Consider the following 13,371-nt stretch of genomic DNA (forward strand, 5'->3'; position numbering starts at 1 on the left):
AGGACTTTGTGGGCAGCTAGTTTTCTTAGAAAACAATCTTTTTTGATTGTTTCTTTCATTTGCTTGCCAGAAGGCCTTTAGAAAAGTCACTTCACCTCTTTGTATATGGATTTATCCATCTGTTGAGTGGTAGTACTAGGCACTTGCCAGCTGCATGGGTGGCATTGGGATTAATACAAATCCATCCTAGAAATCTTTGGACAAATTCTCCAGCCAAATTCTCCTTAGTAAGGGGCGTGTGGGAGGAAGAGGGAAGAACCTAGAAACACACTGGCTATGTTTTTCCTCGAAATACATCCTCTCTCTCCCTCTCCCTCCCTTTCTCTCTCTCTCTCTCCCTCTCTCTCCCTCTCCCTCTCCCTCCTTTTCTCTCTCTCTCTCTCTCTCCCTTTCTTCCCTTTCCCTCTCTCTTCCTCTCCTTCTCTGTACAGAACTATGATTTTTCAACAATATGAGAAATTCTAATGTGGAATCTCCCTTCATTGATATAGATTCATACTTTCTAAGTAAATTAAGGTCTTAGAATTCCAAAGGACCCATGATGAAAAATACTATCCATCTCTAGAGAGAGAACAGATAAACTCTGAGTGCAGACTCTTTTCATTTTCTTCATTTTTCTTGTGTGTGTGTGTGTGTGTATGTTTGCAACAGGGCTAAAATGGAGAGATGTTTTGCATGACTTCACATGTATAATTGATATGTTGCTTGCCTTCTTAATGGGTAGGGGAGGAGTAGGAGAGAATTTGGAGCTCAACATTTTAAAATATAAATGTTAAAACATTTAAATATACATTTAATGGGAAATATTTAATGAAATAAATAAAAATATAATTTAAAAAAGCAAATTATGGTCTTAGAGAGTTGTCTGGAGCTCTGACAAGTCAAGAGGGTTGTTCATAGTCACATGGACTGTATGTGTCAGAAGCAAGACTTGAACTCAGGTCTTGATGATTTGAGGCCAACTGTCTATTAATGAATGAATGAAAAATTGTTTACCCACTAATACTATACTCCTTCTCTTGAAATGCATAGGATTTAAAAAAAAGAGGTGCACATATGTATATGAAATACATGCTTAGAGCAAGTGTAAAGGTTTTGAGGTTCAATATATGGAAAGTAATTAAAGATGTACTGCTCTCTCTCTTTCCCTGGATTCTCTCATTTCTCAGGAGCACATTGTCTTTGACAAGACTCTCAGTGGGCACTGTGGATTCTGTCCTCAGTAGTCCAATAGGATGGACACCAGCAGTATGATGTAATTGAGCAATTCAAGTCAACCACCATTTATTAAGTTCCTAATAGGAGCAAGCTACTGGGGATGCAAAAACAAAAAAATCGTCCCTGCCCTCAAAGAGTTGACATCCTGGTACGATGGGGAAGAGGAGGAGAAAGCATTAATGTTGCTAAATTAATGCAAAATGTGTAGTAAGATGAAAAGAAAGCAAAGTAATTCTGAGGCAGCAGGGAAAGCACTACCAATGAGGGGGGAAAGGCCTTTTGTAGAATGTGGCATTGAAGGTGAGTCTTAAAGGATGCTGTGGATTCCCCAAACTGAAGGTAAGGAGTCAGAATGTCCCAGGCACAGAGGTTCAAAGGCACAGAGCTAGGAGACAGAGATATTGTATACAGAATAGCAAATACATCACACAAAATAAACAGTATGGATTAAGTAACCATTGTATGTCTATGGAGTGCTGTGTTAGGCTCTGGATGCTACAAGAGGCAGGCGAGGCATTTACAATGTCTCTTTCACTGTCAATAAATGAAGATAAAGCCTTCAGTTCCCACAAGGATCTAACGTCAGAGGTAGACTCTTTCGGAGATATGGGAGAGTATGTTTCCTGTTCATTCCTTCCTGCCTCATTCCAATAAGCTTGACCATCATTCTACAGATGGGTAAACTGGAGAATCAAGAGAAGAAGCTTTTATTAAGCACTTTCTATGTGCCAGCATGGTGGCATGTACTTTACAAATATTATCTCATTTCATCCTCACAATAGCAAATAAATTAAGATAGACTTGAGAGCAGCACACCTTCGGCCCCAAGGAAAGGTAGAAGGGAAAGGCAATGGGTAACGTGATGGGCTAAAGTGCTCCAGAGGATAGGCCAATATCAACACCGAAAAATAAACCAGGAAACAAATCTCTCTCTCTCCTGTGGAGAAAACATGACCTGGAGGACCGACATGTTTACAACTGGTTGTGATTTTCCATGAGGCACTCGGGCCCTTTTGAACAGTGAAGTAGACAAACAGACAATTATGTGGAAATCAAAGCTTAAATTGAAATGTGTGGGTTGTCAAATGGGGTCATGCTGCATGGGGGAGGGGGCTCCTAGGGGAAGCCAGCAAAGGACCAGGCCTCCACTCAGACAATCCTTACTATATATTATAGGAGAGGCTCCATTTGCAAAACATTTATTCAAAGCTTAATTGCAAATAAATCCTTGAATTTAGCCACTCTGTTGAAAGGTTGTACAATAGCAGTGGCCTCCCTAATCACCATTACATTCACAAACTAATCAGCAGAACATAAGTAGGCAGAGGGGTAGGAGTAAAGGGACATATGGTGCCAGAGATGTCTCCCTCTTTCTTTTTCTCTTGCTCAATCATCCTCTCCCTTTCACTCTCTCTAATTAGTGCCCTGTTCAAATGATAATCAGCACCATGATCTGGGGACTTTAGAGGGAACACTTGGATGTCAGTTCATTTACACTCATGTTACTGTAGGCAGACAGATGGCCCGCCCATTTCTACACCCTGTCCCCCAAACATTCTTTAGTTTCCCCAATCCAGAAACAATTGATCTGCTTAAAAACAGATATGCATTTATACTGCTTTGTTGGGTGGGACACATCAGTAGAACTACCAGTCTACATTAAAAAAAAAGTCTCCTAAGTTGGCTGAATATTAACAGATCACATTATTAAGTGTTGTTATTAAGGCTTGCAAAATGTAGTCCATACATTCTCTTATCTGATTCTCACAATAGCCCTTTGAGGAAGACGTCATTATCTTCCTCATTTTGTAGATCAGAAAACAGATTCAGAAAGACTGTGATTTGCCCAGGTTTGCACAGCTAGCTGGCATGTGTCTGTGGTAGGATTTGAATCTGCGACTTACTTACTCCAGTAAATTTAGTACCCTATTAACTGAGTTATGACTTCACTCAAGGATATGGTGGAGACAGTGGTAGAAACCATCAAGAAAGAAATCACCAAGAAACAAGAATTCTTAACCTGGGGACTGTAAACTTAAAAAACATTTTTATAACTGCATTTCAATCTAATTGATTTCCTTTCCAAGCTTGTGTATTCCATTTTATGCATTTAAAAACATCATTCTGAGATGAAACCTCCATAGATTTCACCAGATTGCCAAAGGGGTCCAGGACATAAAAAATGTTAAAAACTCCTGCCCAACCGTAACCTGTGTCCCTTTGATGCCCCATCTGTGTAAGGGCAAAGCCTATCTAGACTGGGGGCATTTGAACTACCAGGTACTGGTTTCAGTTGCCTTCTGGATATATAGATTTGCAGTTTCATGTGCAATCATCTCTCTTTTTTAAAAATTATATATATTATATATATATTATAGAAATTATATCTATATATATTGTAGATAGAGATATCTATATCTATAGATATATATCTATATATATTATAGAAATGTTTCTTTTATTCCACAAATTAAAAATAAAATAAAATTTTAAAAAATGCTTTATGGTCTTAGGTCTACTGTGCTCTCCCATTCCTTTTATTTATTCATTTAACAAAAAAATTATTGAGAATCTGCTCTATAACGAGGTACTGCACTAGATGCTATGGAGGTTACAAAAATATACAAGAATGGATTTTTATTGTTGTTTTGAGTGTTTGTATAGAAGGAAGGAGGTAACACACATGTACGTTAGTATCCTCCCCCATCATGAGGAAAACCCTCAGTACCTTGATGACCTATTGCACATATGGGGAAGTTGAGGAAAGGCATAGATGAGAGTGTCCCAGGATGAGTGGCCATGGATGTGTTACTAGAGAAAATCATTACATCTCTAAGATCATAGCTTGCGTAGCTTGGAACTGTCTAGAAAATGTTAATTTAACTTTTCATATATGTGAAAATTTCTGTCCCTCCCCTGAGAACATAGGAATCATGTACCATTAAAGCAAAACCAAACAAAAACCTTGGGAAAATGAGAGACACCACTAACCTCAAATGGTTTGCCCATTTAGTGAGCTTAGTGAGATGATTTTTTTTCTCCTTCTTTTTCAAATGAACTGAGAGCAAGGAATGACCTTCAGAAGGAAACAGCAACTTAGCCAATGATTCAAAAGGTAACACAGACTATACATGTGAAACAGAAAGAGACAAGATTCTGCCTTTGGATTTTCAAGAGACTGGATTAAATGGCAAAGAGCCCCAGGTGCAAATGGAAACTATCCCTGAAACCACCTGGTCACTAGAAAGACAAGCTTAGATCCTATCTTAGAACAGTCTAATTTTACTGAAAGACAGAACCAGCCTTTACAGCTGGCTAGCGATTATGCTCCACACAAATTGAAAAGAGAAGAAAAACGAGGTTAGGGTAAGACTTCTAAGGGTTGGAGCCACAGTTATCTTCAGGAGGGATGATGGACCTTGCTGTGAAGCCAGTGCAGGATGGCTTGAAACCAAGAGGAGGAATCTTGGGGGTGGGGGAGATCAGAGAAGTGCCTTTCTCATCCAGTAAATCCAGACCAGGAGAGAACCTAGGGGGCAAAGGAAAAGTGTAGAGGAAATCCAGTGCCACCAGGGGCCAGAGAAGATGGCATAGGTACCTAAAGGAATCTGAAGGAGAAATTCACCTTAGAATTGGTGCCAACCTGAGTCCATAATAGGTTAGGACAGATCTTTCTTGCATATAACTCCACCTTTTAGTTCCCTTATTTCTTTATCATCCACAAACTCTCAAGACACTTGTAGGTTTGCCAAGAGAAGGGGACATAAGGGAAGCCATGAGATATAAAGAGGTGAAAAGAGCTACGAAGTAGAAATCTCAAGACCTGGATTCTAGGTCCACGTCTGCCACTAACTAGTTGGGCAACCTTGGGTATATCGCTTAATTTCTTCATTAATAAAATCAGAGGATTTCTAAAGTCTCTGCGAATTTTAGTAGTCTACAAATTAGTAGACTTATTACAAATTAGTTTCCAGTTTGGATAGGGAGCATAGTCCTTCTCCTACTGGTCAGGCATGGTGGCAACTGGCAGAGCAGAGCAGTCATAAAACTTGGGGAAATTGGGAGTCTTGAGGTAGACCCAAGAAAAATAGAATTGGACCAGAGGTGGAGGTCAGGTCTCTTCCTGCTAGTGTCACAGTTGGCATATCAGATCTGAGGTGGATCAATGGCATGGAATGACAAGGTTCAGAGTGTGGGCTTGCTCCTGCCAGCTTTAAATGATAGATTGCTACCCACCATCCATTCGAAGCCTTTCCAACTTACTGTCTGCCTCACTAGCTTGACAACTTTAAAGCAATAGTGGGAAAGGCACATTTTAAACACTAAACCCAGCTAATAAGGCCAACTTTTTCTATGGCTGCTGTACCTTTAGAGAGTTAATGAACGGTTTGTGCTTCTGGCCCCAATAGCTCAGGCTATAGGAACAGAGCTTTCACGCGCTTCTTCCATGGTTAATGGGTAGCATATTTTAATTGAAATGACTGAGAAATTTCCCTACGCTTTCCAACTCTTTAAATGAGGAATCATTTGAGGAACCATTTTTGACATTGTACTGTCTGTAGGAACTATCCCACAGGGGTTGGGAGGTGGGAAACGCAGGGGCTGAAACCAAAATGGATATTTATGAAAAATCCTGCTTGTTGAATAAATGGACTGGTGAATAGTGGCAGAATGCTCTGATTCCTATGGTATATGATTTCAGGTGAGAGATGAATAATTTGCTTTTGCCTTAGTACCCCCAGGTCAGCACAAAGTTGGGTACCCACTTTAGGAAGTATTTCATAAGTAGTTATTGGCTGATTCAATGAAATCCAGGTCTGTTTGTTTTTAAACATGAAATGAACTGTATCTTCTTTATACTATACTACTCCTTTCATGGTTAGTGAGTAAAGTACTCCCTACCCTCCAACCCTCTGGCCATCTCCTCCACATCCTCACCAACTACCTCTGGCTGCCCTCACCCTTCTCTGGAAGATTTCCATGTTGGTACCCCCTGTCCTGTTCAGTGATTGCTTCTCCTAGACCATTATTTCAGGAGGGTAGCTAGGTGGTTCAATGGATAGAATGCCAAGTCTGGAGTCAAGACTCATCTTCTCAAGTTCAAATCTGGCCTCAGACATTTAGCTGGGTGATCCTGGGCAAGTCATTTAACCCTATTTGCCTCAGTTTCCTCATCTGTAAAATGAGCTGGAGAAGGAAATGGCAAATCACTCCAGAATATTAGCCAAGGAAATCCCAAATGGGGTCATAGAGAGTCAGATATGATTGAAACAGCCAAACAACAACAAAACTCATAATAATAACTTCAGAAAAGCCCCAGCTTTTACTTTACTCCCCACTCTCTAGCACTCTCCATATCTTTCTAATTCTGGAACCATGAAACATGTTCAAATCAAATCCATCTTTTACTGGATGGGGGTACAACAGTCTACTCTTCCAATGTTTCACTTGCCACTTACTTTTTCAGTAACTTTCTGGACCTTCCTGGACACCATATTCCTATGTGTAACGTCTCCCTCATTCCAATGTAAGCTGCTTGAAGGCTGCTGTTGTATCTGTATTTCTAGTACTTAGCACAGAACTTGGAACATAGCAAGTGCTTAGTGCGTGCTTTTCATTCAGTTATTTTTTCATTTAATCTATAATCTGATTGATAATGTTCACTTGCCCCAAGACTGTAGATTGCAATCTATAGATGCCTTCTCTGTGGTTTAATGGAAACTTCATTGTATATGGAGTCATTCAGAGGAACCAGGGTCATATCTCCATTCCGTCACCACCTGTGTGACCTTGTGTAAGTAATTTAGATGTCACTGAGACTCAGTTTCTTCATCTGAAGAGTAAGAGGTTAGGATATGGCCACTCTCTATGATCACACTCTATGGTCACTTCCAGATCTCCATCTCTTATCTCCTTGTCCATGTCCTCCAAAAAGCTTTGTGTACAGCATCTTCCTAATGGGTTAGAGACTGGTTCCAGTGCATCTCTCAGGCTATCCATTTGTAGTTAACCTTTCTCTTGCCAATCTCCCCTTTACAGCCTAGAAAACTAAAGGGGTTGGAAGAATTTTGCATCAGAAAACAGTATCAATTCCAGTGTTCTGAAGAGGGATTCAATTTACTCTGTAGATCTTCAGGACAGAATGAAGCTGGAGTCATAAGAATGAAGATTTTAATTCACTATAAGGAGGAACTTTCTCATCTGGTGATATTCATTGATGAAATGGGCTTCCTCAGAAGGTAATTCCTTCTCTCTGGAAGTATTTATACTAAGGTTGGATGACCACCTGTCAAAGATATTAGAAAAAGAATTCTTGCTTTAGGATAGGAAAGAGCTTTGGAGGACATTGATGACAACCTTCTCTCTTATACACAAGGAAAATGTGGCACAGAGAGATTGTGTCTGAAGATTTGACTTCCTGACTCTGAGTATTCATTGAGTTCTAAGGTAGGAAGGGAAGGAGAACACATATTTACTAAATACCTACTGTGTGCCAGGTACTATGTTAAGCACCTGACAAATATTATCTCATTTGATCCTCATAATACCGCTGAATGGTAAGTGCTATTATTACTCCCATTTTACACTTGAAGAAACTGAGGCAGGATAAGATTAAGTGACTTACGTAGGACTGCACAGCTAATAAGTGTGTGAGGTTGAATTTGAACTCAGGTCTTCCTGACTCTAGATTCAGTGCTCTATCCACTGTGCCATCCAGCTACCTCAGTTCTAAGGTCCTTTCCAGTGCTAAGGTTCCATGAACCTTAATAGTCTTGCTAATTCATACTTGCTAAGGAAAAGACACTCTAAGATAAATAAAAGAACTAAAGGATGGCAGGTAATTGGAATCCCTATTTTTGGTCTCTACCTTCTCAACACTATCTTTCACATAGCTGACAAACTAATACTAGGCAAAAGCTATGACTATGCCACTCTTCTGCTCAAAATTCTTCCATGGCTCCCTATTTACTATAAGAGAAAATACAAATTTCTTCAACTAACATTTCAATCCCTCCACAATCTGGCTGTCACTCACTTTTGCAGTCTTATCTCATATATGTCTCCTTTAGAAACAAAAAGAATCCACAAATCCACAAAAAGAATGTGAATTCTAGACCAATTGGATTACTAGTCATTTCACTCGCTGAATTCAGTATTCCATTTCCTGACTCATGTAAGTCATTACCCATCCCTGGAACGCACTGTCTTCTTATCTCTATCAAATCCTTGTTTTCCTTTATGGTTTAATTCAACTGCCAACTCTCCATGAAGCTATCATTCCAAAATGACCTAAAAGTGAGTACTCTTAAAGAAAACTCTACTCAGTGACAGTGGGAACAATTTTTAAAAAGACCCAAGCCCACAAGCTCTGTTTCCTGGTATTTCTCCTACTGTAGAAGCAGGAGAAGGGGATATGCTACAACAGCACTAGATTTTGCAATCACAAACTCTAATTCAATGCAATACAATTTGACAAATATCCATTTAATGCCTGCCATGTCCAAGGTACTGGACTAGGCACTAGGAATAGAAAGACAGAAATGAAACAGTCCCTGTCCTCAAGAGATTTTATTCTACTAGAGGTTTGGAGGAATGCACAAACCAGTTCTGTGTAAAAGAGAGAGAGAACTCATGACTGAGGCAGAGGAGCATGGAGTGGGGGCTTCACGGAGTACTGGCACCTGAGTGACAATAATGTCTAGAGTTCTCTCCTCCTTTCTCAAAGAGATCCCTGAGTTATCTGAAAGGTTCTTCTCCTCTTTTCTGTCCCTGGGAAGAGTGTAATTGGGAGACACTTCATTTGTGTAGAGTGAAGCACTTGTACCTTGACTCACTGTGTGATCTTAGAAAAATCAAGCTGTCTCAGAAGCAGCTAGGGGAAGCAGTGGACAGAGAGTTAGCCTGGGAGTCTGGATGCTCTGCGTTCAATTCCTGCTTCAGATATTTCCTAACTGTGTAATCCTGGCTACTTAACCTCTACTTGCCTCAATTTCCTCAAATGGGAATCATAATAGCACTCATCATGTAGCATTGTTGTGAGGATCAAAGGATATTATATTTGTAAGGTATTTAACATGGTACCTGGAACACAGCAGGTAATTAATGAATGTTTATTTATTTTCTCCCTCTTATATATGTTATTTTCTCCATATTGAAACAAATTGCTTATACAATCTCAGAATTTGAAAGTCAGAAGGGATTTAGCAGCCATGTAGTCCAATCCATACTCCAAAGGAAGTCTCACTGTAAGACACCTGACAAAAACATATACAACCCACTTGCTTAAAAGTTTCCAAGAAAGAGAAACTCACCATCTCTTGAGGTAATCTATTCCACTTTTTGACAACTCTGATGGTTAGGAAATGTTTTCCTGACATTGAGGCTTAATTTGACATGGAGGTCTCCAAGTGTATGAGACCTTTCCTTTCCCCAAAAGAGATTTTTTTCCCAAAAGGGAAAAAATAGCATTTTGGGTGTAAATCCCAAAGTGTCAGACTTGGAAGGGACCATCTTGTTCAAACTTCAACAGAGTATGCATTCCTTGACAATATAACACGTGCTTATCCAGTCTCTGCCTGAAGGTCTCAATCAAGGTACAATCTCCTATCTTTATGTCATTTCTTTTGTGGAGGGGAGTGAGGCTTCCACTGTTGGATAGCCCTAACTGATAGCTTTTCATTTACATTTCCTTCTCTGTAATTGCTATCCATCACTTCCAGGTTCTGCCCTCTGGGGCCAAGAAGAAAAAATATACTCATTTTGCCATATAACAACCCTTCAAATGCTTGGAGACAGCTACCATAGTCTTCCCAAATCTTCACTTTTCCAGATTAAACACGCTTAATTCCAACCAAAGTTCTTTGGGCCTTTGGGCCTCCAGTCCCCTCACCCTCCTGCTTGCCTTCCACTGGACATTTGCCATTTCCTGAAATGTGGCATGCTGGATTGAAAATGATATTCCAGATATGACTGGAAAGGACAGGGTACAATGGGACTATTTCTTTTGCTGTGGACTCTTCACCATTCAATCCAGCCTATGATGACATTACTTTGTGATTGTCATAATACACTTGATTCATATGGAGATCTCAACCCACTAAACTCTTCAATCTTTCTCCCATAAATGAATTTACAACTCATAATTAAGTATGTTATGCAATGGGTTGTTGTATACTAGACTAAGACGTTGGGGAAGTTTAGGATTTCAAGCTTCATATTGACATTGAAAATCACTTCAGTGGCATTCTTGACAACTCAAGTGATGTTCCTTTCCTTAGGAGCTGAGGGTATCCTCACTGTTATTTTATATGAATGGTTCATACCCTAGCATCAGTAACAGTACTATATAGCCCCTAGACTCTTTGATCTAGGCTCAAAATAGATTTTGGTCTCATCCTCTTTGGCCTCTTAACCTAAATATAAGGGCAGAGTCCATGATAGATGAAGACAGGTTGACGAAATTAGGCATGTTTAGTCTGGAGAAAAGAAGATTGGGGATGTGAGTGGGGTGGAGTGTGGAATGTTAGCTAGTTGTCTTTAATTATTTCAAGGGCTCCCATTTGTAGGAAATATTACACTAGTTATGTTTGTCCCTAGGAGGAAGAACTAAGAGTAATGGGCAGAAGTTATAAGAAGAAAATTTAGGCTTAATCTTAGAAAAAAACTTTCTAACAATTAGAGATGTCCAAAAGGGGAATGGGTTATCTTGAGAGATGGTGCGTTCTCCCTCCTTGGAGGTATACAGTCACAGGGCAGATGACCACTTATCAGGTATAGTATAGTGGGGATCCCTTTGGTGCATGGGTTGAATGAGATAGTTAAAATCCATTTCTACTCTCCAAAGCTGTGATTCTGTGAGTCCATTATTACTCCATGCATTGGGGATTTGTCCTTCCAAAGAAGTTACTTGGACAGCCTTATCTATGTTTGATGTACTATCTCGTGCTCTAGTGAGACAAGAATGACATTATTTAAGAGAAGGAAATCCGGAGAAATCTCAGAAATGTTGCTCACTGGAACCCTGGATAGAAGAGCTAGTTTCCCTGAAGAAGGTGATGATAGATGCAACTGGAGAAAACACTAAGTAATGTATTGTATGTGTTTCTATCACTTGTCCCTTAGACCTAATCAGGGGCATTTATTTAGACAGCATGTATCTGATAATGGCTACTGTGGGAAGTTATAAAGAAATGAGATGCTTCTACCTCTACCATTCAGGAATTTGTAGGGCTTTGGAAAGGGTAGGATAGGTCTGCTGAGGGAACAGTTCTACATTGATGCATGGGAGATGAGGAATCTTGGATCCAGGAAAAGTTCCTGGGCTGTGGCATACCTTGGGAAGTTATGCCAGCTCTCCATTTGAAGGTCTTCTGGGACCATATAATGAGGAGCACTGCTGGGCTTGCTTCTGTTCTGCGCTTGGGAAAGGAATGAAGTTGGCTGGGCATCAAAGCTTTGCCTAATACTTGGACAGAGGCCCTCCAACCAGGCAGGAGCACCACCACAGAGCTTTTAAAAAACCACTTGGAATGATTTAATTAAAGCTGACATTAAAAAAAAAGAAAGCAAAACAAAACAAAACTAGGAGACCTTGACCTTCTCCTTTAAACAAAAAATTATGTATTTTCCCTTCTCCTACAGGGTAACAGCAGGTTTGAATTCTCCCCCTCTGCAAAACATTTGCTACAGAGCACCCCAATGGAAACAGCTCTCCCTTGTCTTTTCAATGAACCCACTTCATTTACTTTGTTCAAAGAAAAAAAATTACATATTATATGCAGGAAGCAAGCTGTCATTGTCTGGGTGGAGAGCTTAGACCATCACACTGCCGTCAGCACTCAGCTCCCCAAAGTACTGCTCATTAAGCTGCAATGATTCATGCTGGGATTCACTGGCAAAGGCACAGTGAAGCTTGGGTCTTGAATTGTCCTTATTGTCTCATTGGGTTTAACTCAGGGGGTTAGGCAGAGTCTCTTGAATAGGGAACTCCAGAAGTCATTCAGTGTCTGGTCCTGGGAATGTCTTTTGGGCAAATACTATTCTAGTGTCACAGGGGGTCAGAGGGGGTACTTCTGAAGATGAGGCTAGGGAAGGAGTGACCCAGAAATAGCCCATGTCTAAACTGGATTTCCCTCCTGCCCACATCAATCAATCAACCAGTCAGTCCAGTAGTATTTCTCAAGCCACTGCTATGTGTCCATTGATGTGCTAAGTAATATAAAAGGGAAACAGGTATAATGAAAATACTTTATAAATCAAGACTTGCTACATATGCAATGGTAAATGATATTCCTTTTCTAAAATCTCATCAAAGTATATTTTTCTCCTGCTGCAAGTGGAACTTTCCTGGAAAATCCATGACACACAGCTGTCTTTAATGGATCCATGATCCCATCAAGGTGCAAATGTATAGTTCACTACACATCTCATCCTTTGTGGTTACCACCTTTGTCCTCCTAATAATTCTCCATAGAAGATTCTTCCAATATGCCAGGGGCTTTTTTCATGGACAGAGACTCTTTTTTTAATATACAATTTATTTATTTTTTTAGTTTTTAACATTCATTTCCACAAGAATTTGAATTAAAAATTTTCTCCCAATCTCCTCCACCCCCCATCCCAGGGCAGCATGCACCCCATGCACCCCTTCCTCCAGTCTGTCCTCCCTTCTGTTACCCACCCTTTTTCCATCCCCTTTCCTCTCTATTTTCCTGTGGAACAAAATAGATTTCTATGCTCCATTGTCTGTACAGCTTAATTTCCAGTTGCATTCTAAAACAATTTTTACCATTCATTCTTAAAGTTTTGAGTTCCATATTCTCTCCCTCCTTCCCCACTCACCCTCATTGAGAAAACAAGCAATTCAATATAGGTTGTACATGTGTAACAATGCAAAGCACTTCTGTAATAGTTATGTTGTAAAAGACTAACCACATTTCCCTCTTTCCTATCCTGCCCTTCATTTATTCCATTCTCTCTCTTGACAAGGACAGAGATTCTTAATGTGGGGTCCATAATCTTGTTTCATAAAGTATTTTGATAGTGGCATTTCGATATAATTGATTTCCTTTAAATTGAGGGGTTGCCCATCATTTGGAGAATGGCTGAACAAATTGTGGTATATGGATGTAATGGAATACTATTGTTCCGTAT

Source organism: Notamacropus eugenii, chromosome 1 (genome assembly GCF_028372415.1).
Source record: "Notamacropus eugenii isolate mMacEug1 chromosome 1, mMacEug1.pri_v2, whole genome shotgun sequence".
Classification (NCBI taxonomy): Eukaryota; Metazoa; Chordata; class Mammalia; order Diprotodontia; family Macropodidae; genus Notamacropus; species Notamacropus eugenii.